At 34.9% G+C, this 21753-nt stretch overlaps 2 long non-coding RNA genes across 4 annotated transcripts in view; one reads left to right on the forward strand and one right to left on the reverse strand.

The window, feature by feature from the left end:
* Positions 1-21753, forward strand: part of LOC144302504 (uncharacterized) — a 303624-nt gene that overhangs the window by 101989 nt on the left and 179882 nt on the right. The window lies entirely within an intron of this gene.
* LOC144302508 (uncharacterized) overlaps positions 1-21753 on the reverse strand; it is a 60010-nt gene that overhangs the window by 27910 nt on the left and 10347 nt on the right. For both annotated transcript variants that reach the window (XR_013369407.1, XR_013369402.1), the window contains one exon: positions 10565-10703. This is a non-coding gene — a long non-coding RNA (uncharacterized LOC144302508). The remainder of the gene's footprint in view (positions 1-10564; positions 10704-21753) is intronic.

Genomic DNA, 21753 nt, shown 5'->3' on the forward strand with positions numbered 1-21753 from the left:
CTACCACCACACCTTTTTCTCTGTTTCCTCTGTAGCATCCAAACTAGCACATACCTTCTCTGTAAAACCATCATCTCCCATTAGGCAAACCCGTCACTTTTTTCTGTCCTCACTGTACTTTTCACAAAATTTTATAAGTGCTTTTGACTTTATGGTAATTATTTTTATATTTTTATGGTTATATATTTGTTATACTTTAAGCTCATTTCGTTCAGAAATTGTGCCTTACTCTTCTTTTGACTTATTCACCGAATTTAGTGACTGGCATATGAAAGATGATAAATAAATGATTGTTATGTAAATTGAAAATTTGCCAGAGATATGGAGGTTGTCAATAATTAAGCAGATAATCATCAGCAAAGATAATATTGCAAGCCAGGTCCCCTGGCAAGCATTTCAATGATCTTGAAAAAAATACCACATAGCCTCTAAACCTTTCAAATGAATTTAGGACCATCCCACCACTCTCTAAGTTCAGGTTCCACAATTCACTTTTCCGACTGGATTTCTTTTGCAGCTGCATTTTTCCTGAGGCTGCAATTAGAGTAAACAAGTAAATGCTTAGCGAGTTGAAAGTGAATTAGTTTGTAATGATGTTGACAGACTAACTAGTCACATCAACAAACTTTTACTAGTTCCCTGTTTATGCACTCTGCTAAGCTTTATGGTCAAACCAAAGAAATTGAGAGTTCATTTTTGTTTTCAAATAGGCCACTTTCTATGACAGGAGGTGAGATGTGTCTCTAATTACCATATACTACGTATACCATAAATACTGTAAGAATAATACCAATTGATAGTCACAGGAGAGAGAGATCTTCCAACACTAAGCTTTCTTTTTTGAGGAGACTTCTTGGCACAACCAGCATCTGAAGCAGAATACCATAGAAGGCTCTTTGGATACTGGCTTGGCTAGAAAGATCTTGAGACTAGGACTGTATACACCCACATATGCGGGGGACATGGAACCTGACTCAGTGTCCAGAGAGCAGTAGACTATCAAAACTTCATTGAATGACAAATCAAAAGGAGTCTATAAAACATACAGAAGGCTAACAGAGTCTAAACAGATCAATAATTCAGGAAATCTAGGGCATGGGGCGATGTTCTGAGGGCCAACAGTAGGAAGCAGCATGAGAAAAAAGCTAACTGTGGGTCCTCAGCAAATACCTGAAAAGGTGTTAAAATTGATGGTGAGGTAGTATATAGAAAGGCTAGCTATGTCTAAAGGACCAAAAATGAATCTATCAGGTAAAGTGTGTTTTAAAAGAACTACAATCAGACTATTTAGGCATTTCAACCTGGAAAGTAGGTTGGCCTAGATTGGCAGATAGTGTACATAATTCAATTTTTAAAAAATAATCTAAATACCTACTTAAAAAAATCTATTTCCAATTGTTTGTGTTATTTTCTTCTCTTTCATTAGTTGAAAAAAAAAAATCCCTACTAAGGAATCCTCTGCTATATCCATTTCTTTAACGTATTTTTATCTGAATATAGTTGACACACAATGTTATATTAGTTTCATGTATACAACATAGTGATTCGACTTCTCTATTATGCTATGTTCACCTCAAGTGTAGCTGCACCCTGTTTTAATGACAGATTTGATCCTCTGCATTATTCCAAGAGTAAGTTCTTATAGTATGGATGATCCGGAGATCATCTCTTGTAATTGAGGTACTCACTGCATCAGATGTCCACCTTACCACCTCATCAACCCTTTCATGATTTGATCCTTTATTCAGATCCTAAAATTCCCTTATGAGGAATAAAAAAATTGTTCATCGTGATTTGGTTTTAGAGGTAGGAAGATTCTGAATTTGGCCTTCTTTACAATGGGCCATTTCGGACACTATTCTTTGATACTGGTTGAGATGTGATTAGCTTTGATTAATTCAGTAGTACTGGTTTAAATGCACCATTTTGCTTCACTAATTTTCAATCAATTGATATCCATACTCCCACTTATTAGCTATAATGAATCAGAAATGGCTAATTTTCCTTCCAATGAGCAAAAGAATTTTCCCCACATTTGATTTCATGGGAAAAGTGATAATTTTTTTCTACTTTCATTCCAATTTCTGATGAAAATTTCTGTCAATTGAGAAATATTGTGAATGAGGGAAGTAGTGCATTCAACAAAATTGCAACAAGTATACTGTGCTATATATGGGAATTTATATTGTATTTGTGAAATGACTCATTGTTCCAAAGTAATTTATTTTTCTCCCATTTTCAAAGGATTCTGTTGCCATGCACCCCATATTTTCTTTTATGTGTACATGTGGGCACCTTTCCTCCCTCCACACACCCACACAGCATACCCTACATTTAATGAGCATCTAAGTTGGTCTCATTTGGAGAACCATTGCTACTTACAAAAAACGCACAAGAGAAATCTACTTCTGCAATAGGCCAAATAATTGACATATTGTGGCTAGAAGGAACTTTTTAAAAGTACCAGGATTCCAACTTAAATAGAAACAGTAGGAAGTATTACAGAAAATACAGTTTTCTGTTTTTTTTTTTTATATTTTCCGCATTGTGAATAAGGGAATCAAACAATGTTGACTCTAGAAATATTTTCTTAAGAGAAGATTTTGTTTTAATTAGAGCAGCTTGTGGTATTATTACTATCATTAAGAATTTTAAGCAAAAATTGCATGACAGAGGGTCAGGTTGATACTGCATATTTTGAAAAATGTGAAGACAAAACAAAACCTAAGTTTTGTAGAATATTATGACAGAAAGAAGATGTCATACATAAATATGTATTACCTACTTACCAGCCAATTTCTCAGTTCTTAATCTCTGTTCACCACCCTCTTATTCATTCAGTAAGTAGATTCCAGGGAAGGAAAGGCAGGAAGAATAAACAGTGAGCAAGATTTTTTAGGAGGAGATTGTAGATGATAATGTAATGGGGAAGATATATAATTGTGCAAATGTAGTGATATTCAGACCATAAGCTCAGGGTGCGATGATGATAATAATAATAATAATAATAATAATAATAATAATAATAATAAAAGATGATGATGATGATAGCTTTTATCAGTGTTTTTGATATCCAACTTACTTTCTACCTTGAGCTCTCATTCTACCAGAAGACAGAAAGGAAATCTCAGACAATTCTGCTTTGATTAATTCAGAGTAAGCTTTTATGGTTTTTCCCTTGTCATTTCCCTAGGATTGTATTTAAGTTAGTGGTGAAAGAATGAGAGATTAAAAAAAAAAAAAATCAAGAGATTTACATAATGCCATGGTGTCATGTGAAAGGTCTTTGGTTGTTAATGCTCCACATGGTTGTCAATGCTCCATATCTCATCCAGTGAGATGTCTTTCAAAACTCATCTTAGTGGTTGGTGGAGACAGATTGTGAATGTAGCCTTATAGACCCTACCTCAAAGCCTCTAAGTCCTCCTGACTCTGACCAGATCATTCCACTTTCACTTAGTGCAGCATGCTGCTACTCCTGTGACTGTTCTGCAATCGGAGGAGACTCCAGGGAGGGAACCTACCTGATGAACCCCTCTGGACACTACACTTGAATACACATTGACTGTAACTCTGTCATAAGCCTGGTTGCCTTGTCAGTTCTCCCAGGGAAGGAAAGTGCAAGCCTTTTGTTGTCAAGCTCTTAACCTATCTTTGGTGTTCCATTACCCCAACCCACCCATTAAAGGAACCTCCTATTAAGGTCAGGGAAACTTCTAAGGTCTTGTTTCTTTGCCAATTATCACTTGTAGCCCAGAGATAATAACCTTTGTCTTTTTAGACGACAGGAAGCTGTCTCCAATATCAGTTGAACATTGAGTAAAAGAGGGCTCAAGGAAACCAGAGGTACTTTCTTTTTGGAGATCTCAGAATGGACTGTGGCAAAACTATTGTTATTTCATTTCTTGCTATATCTCATATAAATTCACATATAACTGTCATAAGTGAAACAACATTTTGTTAAAAAAATTAAGTAAAACATGACACTTGGAATAAAGCTAGATTTCTAATTTTTACATCAGTGGTACTAGAAATGTTTTGATGGTAAACAGTCACTGTTAAAACATATTTATGTGATATTTCCTTTTTTTTAAAACGATTTTATTTATTTATTCATGAGAGACACACAGAGAGAGAGAGGCAGAGACACAGGCAGAGGGAGAAGCAGGCTCCATGCAGGGAGCGGAGGAGGGACTCGATCCCGGGTCTCCAGGATCACACCCCGAGCCGAAGGCGGCGCTAAACCATGAGCCACCCAGGCTGCCCCTTTATGTGATATTTTATAATAGTTTCCCTGTTCAAATACAACAAAAGGAGAATCTCATTTTTCTTTTTAACCCTTTGTTCAATTATCTGCTTCAAGACCATTTAAAGACAAAATTATTAAAAGATGCCAAATTTATCTTTGAAGTATTTAAAAATATTTTTAAATCCTTTAATATAGAGGACATTTGGTAATGTGAAATTGATTTTAAAAAAAATGAAAGTTGCATTAAATTAAAACTTGAGATTTGTATTGCTTGTTAAATTAACTTTTCAGCTTAAAGAGCTTTTTAGTCTCAAAAATCTCTGAAACTTTGAAATAAATATCTCTTTATATTTTTTTAAATTTTTATTTATTTATGATAGTCACACAGAGAGAGATGCAGAGACATAGGCAGAGGGAGAAGCAGGCTCCATGCACCGGGAGCCCAACGTGGGATTCGATCCCAGGTCTCCAGGATCGCGCCCTGGGCCAAAGGCAGGCGCCAAACCGCTGCGCCACCCAGGGATCCTATCTCTTTATATTTGAATGGAAATACAGTGACATAAAAAACACCCCTCTATGAGCACCATTTATGAGAAAAAAAATATACTATTTGAGACTGTAACTAAATGGTTTATTTATTTTTTTAATTTTTTAAAATTTTTAAAGATTTTATTTATTTATTCATGAGAAACACAGAGAGAGAGAGAGAGACAGGGAGACAGAGAGACAGAGAGAGAGAGAGGGAGAGGCAGAGACACAGGCAGAGGGAAAAGCAGGCTCCATGCAGGGAACCCGATATGGGACTCGATCCTGGGACTCCAGGATCAGGCCCTGGGATGAAGGCGGCACTAAACCACTGAGCCCTCAGGGATCCTGCCAAATGGTTTAAAAAAGGCACTAAGCATTAAAAATATTAAGTGTTCATTTAATGATGACTTAAGAGAGTTGTAGTAAGTTTGGATTTGCATTTTCTTATTTTTATAGTCACCTACCTTACCAGACTATTGTATAAATGGATATAAGCAGAGACATTCAAAAACTAAGGAATCCTATTAATACAAAGAAAATCTATTATGTTAATAAACTCTGTTTCTAAATTGTCTTGACATTTTCAGCATACAATATGATTGTTCTTTATGTTGCTAAATGTGAAGGTGTTATTTGTAGCCTATATGACTGCCTTGTATTCACTTAAATAGTATTCATAAACTATGAGCATAATAGAGTATATTTCAAATCATCTTCATTTTTCTGAAATGAATTCTGTTGAATGATTACAGGTGTATCAAATAGTTTTGTGCAAAGATATCTACTTATGCTAATTTGCTCAATCAAAAATACATAAAGACAATCTAATATAGCATGATGCACAAAGAAGGAAACTGAATCCCATTTCCCATAGAATTTGTTTATTTGAACAATCTATTTTTAATCTGTATAATTTTTATTTAGGAAACCCAAATCTCCATGAACATAACTGAACATACAAAAGGCAGAGATTTATAGTTGTGTCTAAGACTCTAATTTTGATTTTCACATCAGAATTATGTGAAATACATGATTTTCCTGCACATGTTATCTTCTACAAAGTGATGAAGCAATTATCCACCAACACCAGCACAAATGGGTTCACATGATTTTGCTAGTAGCGAGCAGTAACTAGGAAAGCACAAAACTGATGGGTGTGGTTACAGCTGGCTAAAACTGAGGGATAGAAAGACAGAGACTCTTTCCTGGATAATGTGACATTTGAGAATTTGACCTTGAAAGAAACATATGAGTGAGTGGAAGTAAAAAGAATACAACTAGAAAAGGCAGGGGAACAGGAAACTGCAGGATCTATTAATTGAATAATGAGTAGTGTTTGATATGAAGGGTGATAGAATATACACCCCCCAAATATGCCACCAATAAATTTATTATTTTGAGCTTATGCATTTGAGAAACATCAAGTATAGGGAGAGGATTTCTCTGAACTCCCTTTATCTGCACAAAGACAGATTCACATAAAGGAACTCAGTTGTCATAAATCTCCTCTATAGAGTTTCATCAACCAGGGAGGATTGACTCTTGTCACAGGAGAGGAGACCAGAAGTGACACTACACCTAGACAGACTTTCTTACAAATTAAATTAAAATTGAAAATCTGTTTTCCCAACACCATTTATTGAAGAGACTGTCCTTTTTCCCATGGATATTCTTTCCTGCTTTGTCGAATGTTAGTTGACCATAGAGTTGAGGGCCCATTTCTGGGTTCTCTATTTTGTTCCATTGATCTGTGTCTGTTTTTATGTCGGTACCACCCTGTCTTGATGATCACAGCTTTGTAGTACAACTTGAAATCAGGCATTGTGATGCCTGCAGCTCTGATTTTCTTTTTCAATATTCCTCTGGCTACTCAGGGTCTTTTCTGATTCCATACAAATCTTAAGATTATTTGTTCCAACTCTGTGAAGAAAGTCCATGGTATTTTGATAGGGATTGCATTGAATGTGTAGATTGCATTTTCACAATTATTATTCTTCCAATCCATGAGCATGGAATGTTTTTCCATCTTTTTAGTCTTCCTCAATTTCTTTCATAAGTGTTCTGTAATTTTTAGAGTATAGATTTTTTACCTCTTTGTTTAGGTTTATTCTTAGGTATCTTATGGTTTTGGGTGCAATTGTAAATAGGATTGACTAATTTCTCTTTCTTCAGTCTCATTGTTAGTGTACAGAAATGCCACTGATTTCTGTGCATTGATTTTGTATCCTGCCGCATTGCTGAATTGCTGTATGAGTTCTAGTAATTTTAGGGTTGAGTCTTTTGGGTTTTCTACATACAGTGTCATGTCATATGCAAAGGGGAAGAGTTTGACTTCTTCTTTGCCAATTTGAATGACTTTTATTTCTTTTTGTTGTCTGCTGAGGCCAAGACTTTTAGGACTATGTTGAATAGCAGTGGCGAGAGTGGATATCCCTGTCGTGTTCCTGATCTTAGGGGAAAGCCACATGCAGAAGAATGAAAGTGGACCATTCTCTTACACCATACAAAAAAGATAAACTCAAAGTGGTTGACAGATCTAAATGTGAGACAAGAATCCATCAAAATCATGGAGGAGAACACAGGCAACAACCTTTTTGAACGTGGCCACAGCAATTTCTTGCAAGATACATTTATGAAGGCAAAGGAAACAAGTACAAAAATGAACTATTGGGACTTAATCAAGATAAAAAGCTTCTGCACAGCAAAAGAAGCAATCAACAAAACTGAAAGACAACCTATGGAATCGGAGAAGATATTTGCAAATGACATACCAGATAAACGGCTAGTATCCAAGTTCTATAAAGTATTTATCAAACTCAAGACCCAAGAAACAAACAGTCGTGAAATGGGCAGAAGATATGAACAGAAATTTCTCCAAAGAAGACATACACATGGCCAACAAGTACATGGAAAAAATGCTACACATCACTTGCCATCAGGGAAATACAAATCAGCACCACAATGAGATACCACATCACATCAGTGAGAATGGCTAAAATTAACAAGACAGAAAACAACAGATGTTGGCAAGAATGTGGAGAAAGGGGAACCCTCTTGCACTATTGGTGGGAATGCAAGCTGGTGCAGCCACTCTGGAAAATAGTGTGGAGGTTCCTCAAAGAGTTAAAAATAGAGCTACCCTACGACCCAGCAATTGCACTACTGGGTATTTACCCCAAAGATACTGATGTAGTGAAACTCCAGGACACCTGCACCCCAATGTTTCTAGCAGCAATGTCCACAATAGCCAAACTGTGGAAGGAGCCACTAGGTCCTTGACAGATCAATGGATAAAGAAGATGTGGCATATATACATATATGCCACATATATATATATATATATATATGTGGCATGTATATATAGATATATATATAGATATATAGATATATAGATATATATACATATATACACAATGGAATATTACTCAGCCATCAGAAAAGACAAGTACCCACCGTTTGCTATGATGTGGATGGAATTGGAGGGTATTATGCTGAGTAAAATAAGTCAATAGAGGAGGACAATCATAATATGGTTTCACTCATACATGAAATGTTAGAAATAGTGAAAGGGATTATAAGGGAAAGGAGGAGAACTGAGTGGGAAACATTAGACAGGGAGACAAACCATGAGAGACTCCTAACTCTAGGAAACAAACAAAAGGCTGCAGAAGGGAAGGTGGGTGGGGCGATGGGGTAACTAGGTGACGGGCACTAAGAAGGGTACTTGATAGGATGAGCACTGGGTGTTATACTGTATGCTGGGAAATTGAATTTAAATAAAAACAAAACAAAACAAAAACAAAAACAAAATTGAAAATCTAGAAGCTAAAAAGTTACTATTGAATAATAACATAAAAGAGAGTTGAAAATTGTAATGAATGCAAAGGATGCACGAGTTATTTTAATGAGCTAGAGCATTTAACTCAAGTTTTCAAAGGATGCACGAGTTATTTTAATGAGCTAGAGCATTTAACTCTTAAGTTTTCAAGGCAGAAGATGCCAAAAAATAAGCAAGCAATGATGGACGCCTTGTGACCTGATGGAAGGAAGTATAGTTGATCCTTGGGAGATATAAGCTTTTGGTACGGGTCTTATACTATGAAAAACATACATAATACACATATTCATAAAAAGGAACCTGTTTTCAAGAGCCTTACCAAAATGCAAAATCATTCTGAAATGTCAATAAAATAGTTGTAATACAAGCCAAATCTTTAGAGGATTCAAGGATGAGTGGATGAAAAAGGAAGTTAATTTAAAATCATTAGTCTATTCTTGAAAATATTTGGTGAAAAAGAGAAGGAGAGAGGAAAAGAGCTCAGTCCCATAGCAAAGTTGAAGATAAATTCTGGGTATGTCTTTCCTTTTAGTATAGGGAGACCTGGACATATTTGTAAACATTCTGTAAATACTTGACAGAAAACACAGGTAATGAAAATATACATTGAAGATGTAATAAATGAAGGGGAAAATGATGGGAATGTTACAGGAACTACTTGGTGCTGGACGTATCTTTGTGCATGATAAAAGTCTACATATTGGTTTATACACCCACTGTGAGCCCTATGAAGCAGCAGCTACAGTTCTCTTGGTCACATTTATATTCTTAGTGCTCAGTGAAGACTCACATTCTCTAACAAATACTTGATATTTAATAAATGGACATAGGAGATGGGAAACATAGAAGTATTAGCTTTATAGGGAAAAAAGTAAAAAAAAAAAGGCAAATGCTGACATCATTGCAATGAATCAGTCTGGAAGGAAAACTTTGAAACAGGAAGATGGAATTATCTTTAATGTTAGTGAGAAGGGAGAAGAAGCTAGTGAACATGAATGGTTCAGGTTTCAAAAGAAAAGGTGTTTTTGCTTTAGAGAGTAGAGATTAAATGTAGACACTTTGGAATCAGCCATATGGATGTGTGAATACAAGATCCAATATTTATAAATGGGCAAATTAATGATTTACATGTACTTCTAATGAGAAAATGGTACCTAATTCCCACAGCAGATCTGAAGGCCATATGATACTAGAGATATGTCACCAGCCCAAGCCTGCCATTTAGCAACCAGCACACTCGTTGTTAGGTTTACATGTCACTGAGTGAATGTGAAGAACAATGACCTGCGTATGGGAAACCAGGCAGAGCCTAAGACTGACACACTCTGCTCTCTATCTCCCAGGCAGGGCTTTAAGGGATGTCTCCTCATGAGAAGCAAAATCAGAATCTGATCTGAGAGCCTAACTTCCAAACCTGACTCTGACACTTGCCTGTTGTGTGGCCTTTGGAAATTCACTTATCTGAGCCTAAATTTACTCATCTTTAAAATAAATTTAGGACAGCCCAGGTGGCTTAGCGGTTTAGCGCCACCCTCAGCCCAGGATATGATCCTGGAGACCTGGAATCGAGTCCCACATCCAGCTCCCTGCATGGAGCCTGCTTCTCCCTCAGCCTGTGTCTCTGCTTCTCTCTCTGTATCTCTCATGAATAAATAAATAAAATCTTTTTAAAAATGTAAAAATATAAAATAAATTGAATAACAATATCTAACGTAAAGAGTTGTTTTAAGGATTAAATGAATTCATGTATGTAAAACACTTAAAAAGTCTGGCACATTGAGAAGTGGAGAAACGTTAAAGTTAGAAGGAAAGAATATTTAGGGAAATGAGGATGGGATACAACCATTGGTTGAGAGAGAAAACAGGTTGAGTAGGAAACAGAATTGGAATGGATAGGGATGCAGTATAGGATGAGGTGGCTGGGTTGCTCAGTTGGTTAAGTGACTGACCTGATTTCAGCTTAGGTCGTGATCTCAAGATCATGAGATCGAGGTCTCCCATGTTTGGCTCTTTACGGGTGTGAAGACTGCTTCAGATTTTCTCTCTCCCTCTCCCTCTGCCCCTTCCCAGCTCGTACTCTCTCTGTCTCTAAAAAAAAAAAAAAAAGAAAGAAAAGAAAAGAAAGAAAAGAAAAGAAAAGAAAAGAAAGAAAAGAAAAGAAGAAAAGAAAAGAAAAGAAAAGAAAAGAAAAGAAAAGAAAAAAAGAAAGAAGAAAGAAAGAAAGAAAGAAAAAAGAAAGAAAGAAAGAAGAAAGAGAGAGAGAAGAAAGAAAGAAAGAAAGAAAGAAAGAAAGAAAGAAAGAAGAAAGAAAGAAAGAAAGAAAAGAAAGAACATAAGTCAGAAAGAAGGTGTGACAAGTGAACATAAAAATTAAAAAAAAAAAGAAAAAGAAAACATAAATGCAAAGGGTCATTTGAAGACTAGCTCAAATAAATATTTTAATTGTGTAATCTGAGGCCAGATTGGGCATAAGTCATACAACCTAAATAATAAAATAGAATTTGTTGTTCTGAAAATTATGTTAAAAAGCAAACAAAACATTTTTAATTGTTTTCCCATATATCTTGTTCTAGTTCACTCTTAACAGATTATTTTTTAGAAAAAGATGATTTTATACTCTTATTGACACCTGTGATTAAAATATCTACTGTTAATTTAAAATTTGAAGAATTGACAACACATTTTTCTTTCAACATGTCTCAACTAGAGCTTTTCAATACTTTTTTAAATTATAAGACTTGAAACAACAGAAATGGAACTATGTGGATTCTGGTCAAATTTTAAAACAGGAGCTATTGAAAAATTGAAATACTAGTATAAATGTGACTGGATTTGTTCTATCCTCTATAAAAATGCAAAGTTTGAGAAAGAGAAATTATCGATTTTTAAGTTCATCTCATTTATATAGAAATTTTATATTTATCTGTCTATGATATAGAAATATAAGGAGTAAATGACAGATACATATAGATATCCCAAGATTTTAAAACTAAACTTCTTGATATTTGTAGATCTGGTAGGCATAAATAGGTAAGATGTAGAGTACTGAATAATAATAATTACAAAATTTATTATGAAAATTTTTGTATTTATATGTAGTATATGAATATATCACATTCATACATATATATATATAATAAATGAGCATACACTTTTACTTGCCAATAAAACGTAAAAATTTCTTTATAAAAAAGATTTTATTTATTTATTTGAGAGGGAGAGTAAGAGAGAGAGCACGTAAGCTGGGGGAGGGCCAGAGGGAAAAGAAGAAGCAGACTCCCTACTGAGCAGGGAGCCTGACACAAGGCTGGATCCCAGGACCTTAGAATCATTACCTGAGTCAAAGGCAGACATTTAACTGACTGAACCACCCAGGTGCCCCCCAAATAAAAACTTCTTAAAGTTACACAGTTAGAAAAGTACTATGACATTCCCAGATCCCACCACAATAGAACTTTGTACTAGTGACAAAAATGCAAAACGTTATCTTTAACTACTAAGAAATTAAACTTTCTTCCAAATAATCTTTTGGTCAAAGAAGAATAAAAATAGTTATAATGAAATGTCAACGTCTTGATAATTAAAACACCACTATAGCATTACAGCAGTTAAACACAGAGTAATAAAAGACAACTGTAAACACTTTTATCACCAAATAAGAAAATAAAGAGATTGAGGTTTCTCTTTTGTGGCATTGAAAAAATATCCATAAAACAAATATCTGTAGACTATACAAGAGACACATTAATGTCCCCCTCCGATATTATGACTTAGAAAAAAAACAATTATGGTTTATAAAAATACAAAGTACATAGATAATTTGAAAAATAATCTGATTTGAAGGTGGTAGGCTAAGTACATACTACACCCCTATAATTATAGTCTCCAAATGTAGAAGAACATCACTTGCCATCAATGATGGTTTGCTTGTTGTAAAAACTGGGAGCCAAAGTACACCAGAAGGGCAAGTGTTGTGCTGCTAAGGAGGGAAATCACAGACAATTCACCTGTGTGCATCACCCTTTCCATATGAAACAAGCAGCAGAATTCACTGCTTCCAGGGCAGTATAATAAGAACTTAGATTGGGAGACAGAGATTCTGGATCAATAGTAACCACAAAGACTGAATATGCTAAATAGAGCACATCCCAGTCATATCTCCAGCTCACTATAAGAGTGGATACCTTGTCCAAAATGCCTACTAATCAACAAAAGCACAAACTAAGGAAGCAAGCTAAAAGGGAATTGTGACTACTACAATGGATTCATAAATTGGGATTACTAGAAATAAAAGAATGCCAACACCACAAAGGAGACAACAGATTCAATAAATGAAGAATTTCTAAACAGAAAATTGATGGAGTAATCAGAAAAAGTTTTTGTTTTGTTTTGTTTGTTTGTTTGTTTTTTAAGTAGGCTGTATGCCCAGTATGAAGCCCAAAGTATGGCTTGAACTCACAACCCTGAGATAAAGACCTGAGCTGAGATCGAGAATCTGATGCTCAGTGGACTGAGCCCCAGGTGCCCCCAGAACAAATTTTTAAGCATATATATTTACTTTTTTTTAGAGAGATAAAGGAGAATATTGTATGTGCGAATCAAAAAAGAAAATTAAACAAATTTTATTACAAGTAAGATCCAAGAAGATATTACTATTATGGATTTGGTCTATATGATAAACTCTAATATAGTCACTAACTTATCAAAATATCTAAAATAATACTTATGGAAATTGAGTAGTTTATGAGAGCACAATTTCATGTCAATATCCATCACATGTTTCTCAAGTTTTGCTTGCTCAAAGATAAATAATTGATGTAGAAAATTTGAAAGATATAAGCATGTTTCTATTACTTGATTTATCCCAGAGTTCCTGTAGGAAAAATCAGAAAATCCAAACTTATTCTAAGTATTCATGTATTATGTACAAAGTTAGAATATATACAGTTCTTTTTAAAAATCAATCCTGGTAACGCAGATTCTAGAAGAAATAAATGAGTGAAATTTTTTAGATTTTCCAAATTGATTCTAAAAGTTAGCTCCTGAAGAGAGATGAACAGCATAGAAGGATCTTTTAAGTTGATATATAAAAACATTTTTCTCAAGAATATTTTAATGATTATTGGATATTATATAGATAATAAATATATAAAAATATAATTCTATTTATAATATTTTTATCGTATGATTTTGCTTATATGTGGAATCTAATTAACAAATGAATAACAAACATAAAGCAGAATTATACCTATAAAGACAGAGAACTAATTATTGTAGCCGGGTAGGAGGAGGAGATGAGCAAAATGGGGGAAGGGGCGCAGGAGGTCCAGGCTTCCAGGTATGGGAAGAGTTAGGCACAGGAATAAAATGCACAGCATGGAGAATATAATCATTGGTATTGTGACAGTGTTGTATGGTGGCAGATGGTAGCTACACTTGCAGGGAGCATGGCATAACGTATAGACTTGTCGAATTGCTATGTAGTGCACCTGGAAGTAATGCAACATTGTGTGTCTTCAAGGATACTCAAATGGAAATAAATAAATAAATAAATTTACAAATGCTTTCACTTAAGTGTCAGAGCTAGAAATAAAAACCACTCCAGGTACGTAATACAGAAAGGATTTAGTAGTAGGAATTAGGTGCTTACACAATTATTTTAAAATGATGGTCGATTCAATGTCTATAAACCCCTCGCCCTTCCTATTTTTTTTTTGTTTTACCATCACAACACTATATCTGCTGTAGACATTAGAAAGTCATCATTCCTTACTGCCTCTGTCACTGCTGCCATCACAACTGCCTCACATCTGTGAAGCTGGGTACCAGACACTGGTACATGGACTCTAGTGCTACAAATATTCGTGATTTGCAGAATTGCTTCTCAGCTAACATAGCTGCAGAAAAGGACCTCCATCTCATCTCTGAATTCCAAATTTCACATGACTATATCTTGACTCAAAACGTTTCCTGTAAAGGAGTCTCACAAAGTAGTTTTTAGCTTTCCCATCACTGCCAATGAAACAGGATGAAATGGATTCTGATCAAGTTCATTCAAGCATCCGCCACAAGCAGAACACAAAGCTGCATACACCATCTGATTTCAAAATCCGAGGTAAAAAAGAGAGGAAAAAAAAATATATCAAAGTTTAACTAGTAATTGTCTCTGGATATTGAAATATAGGATGATTTTAATTTTCTCCTTTGAGTAGTTCTTGTTAAATTAACTAAAATAAGGATATGATACTTGCTTTAATTTTTAAATTGCATTTACATTACATTACATTTGTGCCTGTGTAGTGAAGAATTTTGTCTGGTCCATAGAGAGATGTCCAGATGTCCTTGGTTGCTAGCTTTAACTTTAAGACACTTGAAATTTCGAGAGTGATAGTATGGTCTTTCTTTTTCATGATAAGCCCCTGGAACCACATTTGAAAATCTGATTCTTTATGCTACAAGATGATGCAGAGAGGTCCTCTCAGATCACAGGATATCATATGGACATCCACGGCATGGGATAGTGGGGACTGACCACATGGGAAAACTAACTGATCAATCATACCTACTTAATGAAGTCCCATTATGAGCTCCAGACTCCAAAGCTCGAGTGAACTTTCTGGGTTGGCAGTATTCCATGCATGCTGTCATACATTAAAATGGGTAGACTAATGTGTCCTGAGGACAACAAAAGCTTTGTGTCTGAACTCTCCCAGACTCTATCCTATGTTTCTCTTCCTTTGGCTGATTTTAATATACCTCTTCCCTGTAACAAACCATAACCATGGGTATAACAGCTTTTGATGTGTTCCGTGAGTCATAGTGAATTACTGAAACCAAAGGCATTTTAAGATACTTAAATTTTCAGTTCATGCCAAAAGTGAGGGCAGCCTTGTGGAGGATTGTGTCCCTGGATCTTGCACTCCAGATAGTACCAGTCAGAATTCTTTATGAAAACTATAGAAATTGAGTCTGGCTAATATAAGCAAAAATGTCTCATTGGAAAGATAGCTGGTAGCTCACAGAATCTATAAGAAAGCTGAGAAAAGACTGAAAATAGAATAAAGGAATTCAGACCTGAAAGAAGCCTTTTCTGGTCACTCTAGTGTAGTTGAAAAGAAATAGTCACAGACTCTTCCCCCCCTCTATTTGTATTACCCTTGGGTGTGCCCCTCACTTACCCCTTGGGTATGCCCCTCTTGGCTGTGTGACTTGCTTTGGAGAATGGAATAATAAAAAAGGTGACATGAACAGAAATTTGAAAAGTGCTTGTCCACTTTGAAACTTGAGCCTAAGGAAGCCTGCAAAATGGTGGGAGGCCATGTAGAGCAAAGTTAAAGTGCTCTAGTTAACTGCATGCTATTTGCCAGAAACATGAGTGAGATCATCTAAGACCCTTTGACCATCAACAAACATACCAGTTAACCCCAGACACTTGAGACAGCTGAAAAGAAATCAGTCTAGACATTAAAAAACAAACAAAAAGCCACTCAGCTGATTCAAATAATCCTAAAATATGAAAAAGGGGCATGATTATAAGCTGCTAAACTTTGAGATAGATTATCTTATAGGAATTGATAACTAATACAAAAATTGGACAATCAAGTGTTAAACTGTTTTTTCCTTTGCCTGTAGTATGAATGTTGAGGAATAGAGCTAAAATATCATGGCAGAGAAGCACTATAGTTTCAGTTCCAATGTTTGTTCTAACCAGGGGGAATCAAAAATTCAAAATTACTATTGACAAATACTAATTTTGAAGTTCTGGTGTCTTTTGCTCTATTTTCTTTTGTCCTCTTTAATTCTTTTTGAAAAAATATTCATTTACCTGAACTAATTATGAAATATTGCAGTATATTTTCAAGCACTTGACAAAAATAAGGGTTTTTTTATTAAAAAAATATTTCTGGGCCCTTTTTCTTCTTTATTCCTAAAAGAAGATAAAACAATAAGTGTACAAAATTACATTTAAAAGCACTATTTTTTACAAAAGTGATAATGCTATACAAAAAATTAAAGTAACATTTTTTCTTTCCCAACTAAATGTTGCCCTAATTTATTACGTATTGATTGAAACAACATGATTTAATAATAAATGTGAATTGGTCCTGTTTAGTGCTTTACCTGTAACTCTGAATCATTTGTCAGTACCACCACATAAAGTAAAACTTACTGATTCATTTTGTCTTAGTTGAATTCCTTAGAGAAACAGGACATATAATTATAGAGATAGAGATGGATATAAATATATTTGGAGAGAAATATATAGATATATATAGATATATATAGAGAGAAGGAGAGTGATTGATTACAAGGAATTAATTCATATGATTATGGAGGCTTATAAGTCCCAAGATCTGCAGGGTGAATTGGCAAGCTAGAGACTAAGAAGAGCCAATGTGTGGTACTGGTCCAAGTCCAAAGACCTAAGAACTAGAACTGATGGTGTAATTTCACTATGAAGGAAGAGAAGCATGCTCATGACCCAGGAATAGCCAATGTTTCCATCTGAATAATAAGGCAGAAAAAAGCCAATGTCCAGTTCAAAGGCATCTGGATGAGAGTATTAGCCTTTTTATCCTATTCAGGCCTCAAGATGATTGTATAAGATCCACATTAGGAAGAGCAGTCTGCTTTACTCGAATCTACAGATCCAAATGTTAATCTCACCCCAAGACACCCTCACAGGAGTATAATAATATTTAACATTTGATTAAATATTTGGCCCAGTGAAAAAGAAACGTAAAATAAACCATCACACATTTGTAAATTATGTGTAGAAAAATAGATATAAAAACTCACAATTATACTTAAACCCTTGGTACCAGTCTATTTCTCTCATCTTATGCTGAATCTTTGAAGTCTGAAACATGCTTCCCTAAATCTCCTAATTTATTATCCCCTATTCTAATTAATTTTAGTCCTAGCTATGACTCTTCACATGGAAATGAATGCTATCCTTCAGACATTTTTGATATAGCTAAAGACTTAGTTTGAGAATTAAGATAATAATTGGGATATTTATGTGGGTGGAATTTCCTACAAATTCAGAACAAATAGTTTAACTTGAATAGTGAAAAACAGAAAAAATAGACAACTCCAGATAATTTTATCCAGCAACATAAGCCAAGGTAAAACACAACGTAGAATTGCTTCTTACTGGAATTTTATTTATACTTGTCCATAAATTACTGCACAGAAACTGGCAGTATTGAGCAATATCTGACTTTAAGAGACATTTGAATATAGGATACCTAGACCTAAAGTCACAGAAATTGAACATTGGATCAAATATTGTACATAATGGCACCATCTAAAGGTGCAAATCAAGTATGCATAGCTTACCGGATTTTGTTTTCACAACAGAAAGGAAAATATTTCTTTGTCATAAGAAAAAATTAAAACTCACGAGCTATAATGGTTGGTGGAAAATATTATCATTGATTTTTGCATGCCTATAAGTTATTTCACTGCCTTATCTTCATCAAAAGAGATTATTTCTTATTTAAGTAGCTAGTTTTATTGTGGTGATCACTTCATAATGCATATAAATGTTGAATCACTATATTGTACACATGAAACCAAAATAATATTGTATTTCAATTGCACTTCAGGGGAAAAAAAAAGTATTGAAAATACAATTGCACCAGGCACTGTGGAAAGAGCTTGAAATAAATATATGGATATAGAAGCATTCTTGATTTTAACAACTCAAGATCTAGTGGAGAAAAATAGACAAAAAACTGTTAAATTTTATGTATTAAATTTATGAACACATGTTGACAAAATGCTGTGAGAACAACAGGAGGAAGAGTCTTACTTCTGCCTGGAACATTGGGAAAGTATTCCCAGCGGAGGTAACATTTAATCTGGCTTTTGAAAGAAAAGTAGTTTCCAGGTGAAGAGACAGACATTCCTGGCATAAAAGCAAAAATGTAAAGGCATCAGGGCTGACCAAGCTGAAGAAGTATCCAGGGATTTGCATTACGTTCATTATGACTACCGAGCAGAATTCATGGTTTGAAGTTTCATGAAAAGATGATGTAAAAGTCATGTGCAGCCACTTTGTAAGGGTGGACTTTTAATTCATACAATGTAGTTCAAACTGCTTAGAAATCATTGAGCTATTGGAGAACCACAGATATGTTTAATAATCTCATTGTGTTTTAAGTTATCACATGCTCATCTTTAAAAATTAATATTCATAGGATATACCTAAAAAACCCAAATCACCAGTTTTCTAAACCACCCAAAGATAACTACTGGCTATATTTGGGGTCAGCTTCTCCAGACTTTTCTATATAAGTGTACACATGCATGCACACACACATACACACACAAGAATGTAATTCATGTTTTTTTTATCCCTTGCTTTTTCTACTTACAAATATATTGAATACACCCTCCAATTTAGTGAGAATTGTGCAGTTTTTTAAAAAGATACATAATGCTCTATGAAAAGTGAATATTAAGATTATTGTCAACAGTATAGTTTTTATAGAAGAGCAGTGACGTTATCAAATTTGATTTTTAGAGCAATACCTCTAACAGGAATGTGAAAGATCTATTTGAGTGAGTGAGAAAGGATGGTAGGAGTTGCTGTGAGAATGTAGTAGATAACTGAAGATAAAGTAAGGGAGTCACACAGGGACCAGGGAAATAGAGAAGAGACACTAGATCTAAGAGATATATCATAGCCAAATTTACTCTAATTGGACCTAATTGGTTCAAAATGAGGGTGAGCTGTAAAGGGTTACAGAGTGAGCCTGGATTGCTCAAACCCTGCACATTCCAGAAGAAGGCATATCTTCAGGACTGGCCTTTGGCTGTCTCCTGGAGATAACCTCTGAGCCCCTAAAATATTCTGCTTGAAAACAGTGGGGTTTTTATGCCCGAGGCCGTAAGTTTTTGTGAGGTTGGGCATGGTGGGTGATGCTGGAATCTGAGTAGCTACATGCCTATCTGACTGATCCCCAGTAACAACCCTGGACACCATGGCTTTAATGATCTTTCACGATTAGCAACACTTTGCATTTTTTCATACATTTTGGGGAGAATCAAGGGGTCTTAGGCTCCTTCGCTGAGAGAGGAATATTGGAAGTTTATATCTAATTTCTCCTAGACTTTACCCAATTGCATTCTCCCTTTGTTGATTTTATATCATTTTATTCTAATAAACCATAACCATGAAGATAATAACTTTTCTGAGTCCTCTGTGTCCTTATAGCAAATAATGGAGCCCGTGAGTCATCTTGGGGACCCTGACACAGAGGCTGGAAGAGAGTTCCAAATCATTCCCCTGAGAAACCAAGAGAAATGGGTGCCACTGAATTAATAGGAATCATAGGAGAAATAACAAATGTGTATTTGTGAAAACCAGGATAAAGTCTTCAGAGTCAGACATAGTAAGATTAAATTGTTAATGTAGAAGAAGAAGAACCAAAGTACTCAAGAAAATAAATATTTAAAAAAATTTAGTTATATATGGTAATGTACAATATGTAATCATACATCATATCAAGATGTAGAACATTTCTACTCCATAAACTATCCCAAGGCCACTCTCAGTTATTATCACCACCAGCGGTAGCCACTATTCTGACTTCTATAACCACAGGTTAGTTTAGCTTTGAACTTCATATGAATAAATCATATTCTATATGCTCATCTAGAACTACCTTCTTTTGTTTAACATTATTAAATTCATCCATAATTTAGTTATATGTATAATTTATTCCTCCCTAATTTTGAGTGCTATTCCATTATAAGAATAAACAACAGTTCTATGTTATGCTGAATAATGGCCTCTCAATGATGTCTCTCAAAGATCCTTATAAGAGGGAAGCAGGAGGTAAAAATAAAGGAGAAGTTGATGTGATGATGGAAGCAAAGATTGAAGTGACACAGTTAAGATCCAAGGAATGTCACAGCCTCTAGAAACGAAGAGATGAGAAACGGCTTCTCTTGCAGAGCCCAGAAAGAAGCAGCCCTACTGACACCTTGCTTTTAGCTCCAAAGACTTGTTTTGAACTTCGGACCTCTAGAATTGTAAGAAATTAAATTTGTGCTGTTTTAAGTCAGTAAGTTTACAGTAATTTGTGTTAGCAGCAGTAGACAAATTGTCTACTCATTCTTCTGTTGATGGACATTAAGGCTATTTCAAGTTTGGAGCAATTGTGAATAACATTGCTGTGAACATTGTTTCACAATCCATTTGGTGGAAAGATTCACTTATCTTGTGGAGGGCGAATCAGGAATAAAATTTCTGGGTCATAAAATAGTGGTATGATTATGTTAATGAAAACTGATAATTTTCCAAAGTGTCTGTACCATTTTATACTCACCAGTTTCTCCATATCTGCACAAACATTTCATATTTTTAGGTCCTTATTAAGTTTTACATATTTTGATATGGTATCTCTTTGTAGTTTTAATTTGCATTTCTTTGAGCACTAATGCTTCTAAACACATTTTCCTATGTATGGACTACTTAGCTATCACTAAGATTTTAGTGAAAACCATGGACTGCCTAGAAAAAAAGTGCATATAAAAATGAAAAACATCTTCACATGGTTTTAGAGAGTTCACAGGATTGTGAAACCTTTGGCCAAGGTTTGATCTTTGACTTTAGCAAGGTTTGACCTTAGCTGTTGGTGTTCTCTGCACATCCTGCCCCACACTTTTGTGTTCCAGCAATCTTGAGTATCTTGAAGTGTCATCTCTCCATTGCCTTAAAACATGCTACCTCCTTCAGACCTCTTACTCTCCATTGTATATATAGTTCACCAATTGTCTCCTCCAGGAAGTTTCCTTGAACATTCAATCTCTTCTTTTTGGGTGTCTCCTAAACCCTACCCCTCTTTTTTGTTACCAAACTTAGTATATTCACCGTAATTATGGGTCTATTTTGAACATCTTGAAGTCAGTGACTGTAATAGTCATGTCAAACAGAGCATAAAGCTTAACACTCAAATATTTGCTGAATGAATAAATGAAAGACAAAACACTTAATTTAAAAATCATATCATCAGTAGTGATTATTCTGTAATTCTGAATTTCCAGAATTCAATGACTGGTCTGGCTGATGCAATCTAAAACCATGTTTTGTTTGTTTCATCTTTAAACACCATAGACATTTTGG

The sequence above is a fragment of the Canis aureus genome, chromosome 2 (genome assembly GCF_053574225.1).
Source record: "Canis aureus isolate CA01 chromosome 2, VMU_Caureus_v.1.0, whole genome shotgun sequence".
Classification (NCBI taxonomy): Eukaryota; Metazoa; Chordata; class Mammalia; order Carnivora; family Canidae; genus Canis; species Canis aureus.